Source organism: Aethalodelphis obliquidens, unplaced genomic scaffold (assembly GCF_003676395.1).
Source record: "Aethalodelphis obliquidens isolate GAN/ISIS:26980383/991018 unplaced genomic scaffold, ASM367639v1 scaffold6, whole genome shotgun sequence".
In the NCBI taxonomy this organism is placed as follows: Eukaryota; Metazoa; Chordata; class Mammalia; order Artiodactyla; family Delphinidae; genus Aethalodelphis; species Aethalodelphis obliquidens.
The window spans coordinates 63348678-63354523 of NW_020837950.1; positions in this window are offsets into that span (position 1 = coordinate 63348678).

The window sequence follows — 5846 nt, forward strand, 5'->3', positions numbered from 1 at the left end:
GCACAGACTTGCTCTATAACCTTTACCCAGATGTCCAGCCAAGCACAACCTCACTTTTACTGCCTGCAGAATTGGATAATACTTGCTACCTGTTCCCTGGGGGCACAATGAAGAGCAATGAGGTGATGCCTGGGAATTGCGTTTTCTTCTCTATAAGAAAGGTGCTATGCACGTAAAGATTGTTATATCGCACTGAGCCCTTGCTGAGCCAAAGATGGAGGGAGCGAGTGCAGAACCACTTTCTTCCATTCTTCACCATCAGCCCCTGCATCCTATCTCTGTGAGCTTATGGGCCTGCTTTCTATACGAAGGGCTTATCACATAAACACACAGCTGCATTGTGTTTCTGCAGCTACTGAAAATATTTATGGCTTAGAAAGCAGTCATTCTCGATGATTTGATTAGTGTGTTATGAACACACAGACGATATCCGGAGCACCAGTAGCATTTCAGTATTCCAGCTTCATCTATTCCTCTAGTTATATTTATCATTGTTCTTTAGATCTTAGGTGACTGCTGTTGCCTCTGCTAACAGTGTTTCTATCGGTGTGGATATGTATGACTGTGTGACCTGCTGTCCTTGCTACACTCCCTAACTGTGTCATTCGTCTGCTCATTGCAGGGCTGGCATCTGTTAGTGTACCTTCCTTTTGCCGCACAATGGAATGGACAAGATGATGGTTTCATGCCTTTCCTCTGATTACAGAATTCCGGGATTATCTATCACATTTGCCCGAAAGCTATGTCTATAATGATACGACTTTCAAGTATTCATAGAATGGATTTCTTTGGGGAAGTTGACTCCTCATTCATTTTGTGAGACCAGGGTTTCTGTGTCCTCTGCAAACTTCTGTCCACTTTGAATCCACATATTGCTCGGTTTTCCGTAGACGGTAACTGACTGATTTCTCTGAAGTCTTCATGAAGTTAGAAGGCTATAGACAGGGAACCCTTTTTCTAACAGCTTCTTACATTGAGTGCTTGCAGTTGACAGCATCTTTAGAATCATTTCGGCCATCCTTTAAACAGCCTGTGGTACAGGAATCACAGATGTGTATTTTAAAGATGAGTGGGCGTAGGCTTGAAGCACCTAAGACTTGCTCCATGTAAATGGATGAATCTGGATGCTAATCCCAGGCTCTCAACACTAGCCCGGGTCCCCTACCCACTGCAGAGAGAGAAGAAACAAATTCTTTTCCACGTAGGACAATGAGAAATAAGGCATCAAAATAAGAGTTTAGGATGGCTGTGTTTTATTCCAGCACTTTTGTCTCTACTCTAGTTTGTGTGATGTCAGTCAGCAGAGACTCTTCCCTTTGCAGTCTGTATATTGTGAAGCATCTGTAACAGCACTCTGGGCAGTCAGCAAAGGCTTGAGGTCTTATTCTGTTCTCCAGATCAAACAACGAACTGTTTGTTTTTTCCACAGAGGCCTTTAAAAATCCTACACATCTGGACAATGCCTCAAGCATCTAGAGAAATCTGCCCAAGTGTCGAGAATATTTCAAAGAGCATTTCTGAGTAGCAGTCTTTACCTTTTATTTCTATTATACTTCATCTGTGCATTTTGAAATGCATTCCCAGCCCAGTTTTATTAATCCTACCACCTCTGATATGAGGAAGAGAGCACACCTTTTATCTCCATTTTACAGATGTGCAGACTGAGTGGCGGGCAGTATCGAGGGAGGCTTTTAGGCATTCTGGCTTAGGGAGCCTAATAATGAGAGTTTGGGTCCTCTGGTGCCCCCTTGCTCCATGTTATTTCCAATTTGCTTTCTCATCTCTAGAGAGCATTTTCATCTTTTATTTTTGGAAGATAGTTTCAAGTTTCGTTTGCACCACCAGACCTGTAAATTCTTTTATTCTGTGGAAGGCCTGGTCAGGATGACATCTCTTTCTTTTGTTTGGGGCGGGGGAGGGGCAGGGGAAGTGCGGATCTAATAGGAAGATCTGCACCAAAAATGAATCATTTTCCTTGCTTTTAACTCTGCTTAGTTTATTATATACTGAAGGCTTAGATTTACAAGAACTGGCAATAATACCTACAGTACTGCCATGTAAAAATGTAATACAATACCTAACTTTTTTATCTTCTAGTACTGCTTATAAACACGTAAACGTAGATAAACCAATCTTAGAAAATTAATTGGAAATCAGAAAATATATCCACCAAGTTTTTCTTTGAAACTGTGTCAGTGAAACTAAGAATGCCTGTCCATTTTTCCATGTACAAAACTATTGGTAACTCATATTACAAAGTGGTTCTTGCTGGCCACAATATTATGGAATGTGGGTTTTGTCTATGTTGATTTTTTTTTAAAAACTAAAGGATAATCACAGCTTAACAGGAGCTATGTGGGATGCTTGATGACCCAACCAGCAGAGAGAGATCCTATCTGCTAAATCTGTGCCTCGTTCAGTAAATTCACGCTTCAAGGGATGAGTGAATGAATGAGTGTATAAACTGAGTTGGACAAAGAAAGCTAGTAGAAATCAACTGGACGTTGGAGGGCAATTCACGCGATACTTCCTTGGAGATCAATAGGGACAGCCACTAAGACTATATTAACTGACCTCAGGAAAGTAAGGTGGGAAAAGCTATAAACTAGGAGGTGATGTTTAAGAGTAAATTTCCAGTGAGGGAAAATAATCTAGAGAAATGGCAAAGGCATGGAGCCTAGCAGGCCAGGCACAACTCTCCTAGATTCTTTTATTTTATGACCCCAAAAATGTATTGACTGTCCTGTACCAAGCACAGTGCTAGTGACTGAGTCCACAGACATCAGTCCGGTTATGGTTTCTGTCTAAGCTCAATTCAAACAGAGGGCACAGACTGGAAATCTACTGATAGCAATGTAATATTATTATTGATAGGGTAGAAACAGCTATATGATTTGTTAAAATACATAGAAAGGGAATGATCCGTCTTGCTTAACAGAAGGTTTTACAGACAAAGGAACAGTAAAGATTTTTGTGGTGTTTTTGTTTCATTTTAAAGTTTTCCGCTTGTAGACAGCTTACCATGAGGAACCTTGATGGGCATCCAACAGCTTTTACCCTCACAGCTATGCTATTCCTTTATCAACAAGACAGTTGAGGCCCCCAGGAGACAAGTAAGGTGTCCAAGATTTCCCAGCTAACTAGTGCATCAAACCCAGTTCTGTGGGGCTCCAAAGCTCATGCTGCTTTCGCTCTTGCCACTTTGCTACCCGGGGTCTCAAGGGATCAGGAGAAGTTCATCGGGAAGGTATGGGGCAGGAAGAGGGAGTTTTCTGCAGCCGGAACAGCACCTCAGAGCGAGGGAAGCATTCAAGAGCATGGGATGCTGGGAGATATGAGCATCTCCTTGGCTTAGAAGGTAGAGGTGCTGTGTGCCCAGCTGTCTGGAAAGCACTGTAGTCGATGAAAGGATTTTAATGTCCCTTGAGGTTTTATAATAGTTAAAAAATTATCACCGGCCTCAAGGGACGTATTAAATCCTTCATTAGTTTGCCAAATATTATTAAGCACTTACTATTTGCTAGGCTGTATTCTAGGTGCTGGAGATACAGCAGTAAAGACGTAAAGTCCCTGCTTTTGCAGAGCTCACATATAGAGGGAAACAGATGCCAAACAAAGGAAAAAACAAAGAAAGAAACAATGCTAGACAGTGATAATTACTAGGAAGCCCAAAAGCAGAAAAAGAGGACAAAAATGGTTGATGTGGGTTACGTTTGAAAGCCATAGAAGGCCTCTACAGTAAGTGGATATTTGAGCAATATTATCTAATAGAGGGGATCAGACATGTACATAAGCAACCACAGAGTAAGAAGTATGTGATAAATACTGAAAAGGACACAGTAGAATTTAAATAAAGAAATTAACACTTACTGAGTATGATTATATTTTGGACAACATTCACAATATGCTTGACAGGCATTATTTTCCCCAATTTTACAGATGAAAAAAACCCCTGAGATACAGAGAGGTTAGGTAACTTTTATAACAGCACACAGCCTGGATTCAAACTCAGATTTGTCTGAATCCAAAGTCTGTGCTCCGTCCCACTGTCAGAGCCTTCTTCTTCTGGGATGAAGATGGGAAGCTTAAAGGAGGATTTGTTGGTAGCAAAGGTGGGCTTCAAAGGATACGTAGGATTTTGATATGGGAAAATTTGAAATAGGAATAGGAATGGAGCACCCAAAGCAAAAGGTAGCAGAAGGGAAAAGTGCGGGCTTTGTGTAAAAAGCAAGTTGGTTGAAGCCCAGACTAAGAGGGGACCCACAGGGAGAGATAAAGCTAGAGATAGGAACAGTTTTCAGAACAGAACAGAAATAGACTGTGCCTTTTATTTGGTAGGCGCTGGGAGCAACTGAAGCTGTTCCCCAAGAGATTCTGCTCATCCATAAGATGGGTAAACGCTTTGGGGAACTCCTGTAGTTCCCAATTTCTCTGATTATTTTATTAAACTCACCAGACTGAGCACCTTATTGTCAGTGAGTATTATCCACACTCGCTCACTTCACAATTAAGTCTAGTGTTAACCTGATACAGTTACATCGGGGAAAGGTACTTGGACATAGCTTTGCATGAAAAATTTCATGTGTGCCAGTTCTCAATTGATTCCCTGAGAAATGGCATTATCTCAGACGTCACATTGCCAGAGGGATGTAGTGCATTGGATGAACTCCATCTGGCTGATCCAACCCCCAAGAAGTTGATGAGATGCTGACAGGATGGGGAGGTAGAGGCTAGAGGTGCTGGCATTACAGTGAGCAGTCAGGGAGATGTTATTCAAGAGACAAGAAAGAGCACAACTAAATGCACCTTTGCTCCCAGTTGGAGAGCAGATTGCATTCTTTACAGCAATGTGATGACTCAAGCCACCCGCAGTGGAGGGAAAATAGGCTGGGGCGAGCTCTTTTAGGAAGAGCTCAGTGGTATCACGAGAAACCAATATGTGCCTCCGTGGTGCCAGTCAAGGTCAGACTCCTAGAGTGTCCTTCAGGCATTTTGGTGGCCTATTATATAATCTGCCCTTTTTGTGCTTTCTGTCTATATTTTTTCCCGTGCATTGTACGTCCCAGTCTCTGTATGTCAAGCTGCTTTATGCCAAAGGCGACAGCCAAAATGTCTTTCAAAATCATCTTTCAGTCATATTTTTCATTCAGAGACATAGATTTACAATCAATACCAATGCTAGAGTTCTATCTATGAATGCGCTTTAGAGAGAGATCCATGAACTCTTGAAATTGTTTGTACATTTTTGTATTTATATGCATTTTCAGAGGAGTAGTCCTGAAGCTTTAAAAAATTCTGTTACCTTGTTAAGTTCAAAACCTCTTTTATTTTCTTGGAATTGCCTGTTTTCCTCCCTCCCTCCCTTCCTCCTTTCCTCTTTCCTTTGTTCCTTCCTTCCCTCCCTTCTTCATCGTCTCCTTCTTTCCCTTCCCTTCAACTTGTTAACCAGCTTACTAATTACTTTCTAGCTAACCTCTCAATCTTCTTTATTTCGTCTCTCACTTAATTCGGCAGCTCTTCTTTTTCTCCACGTGGTGTAGGGTGGAAAGGTTAGGAAACAATAAAGGCAGGAGAATGGAAAGAAATGAAAGTAAGTAAAAGTCATAGGAAGTCAGACAGTGTGGGTTAGATTCGGGCACCGAAGTATTGGTTATCATTCCTCCCATACTTTTCATTGGTTATCACTTCTTTCCTCCCATACTCTTCCTTACCTCTTTTGGTAAAAGTACTTACGGCATCTACAAAAAAAAAAAAAAAAAAAGAATAAAGGAAAAGGTAATGAAGGCCTAAATACTGCTCCATACAAAACTAACAAAGGATAAAGGGATACCATATACTAAATTTAT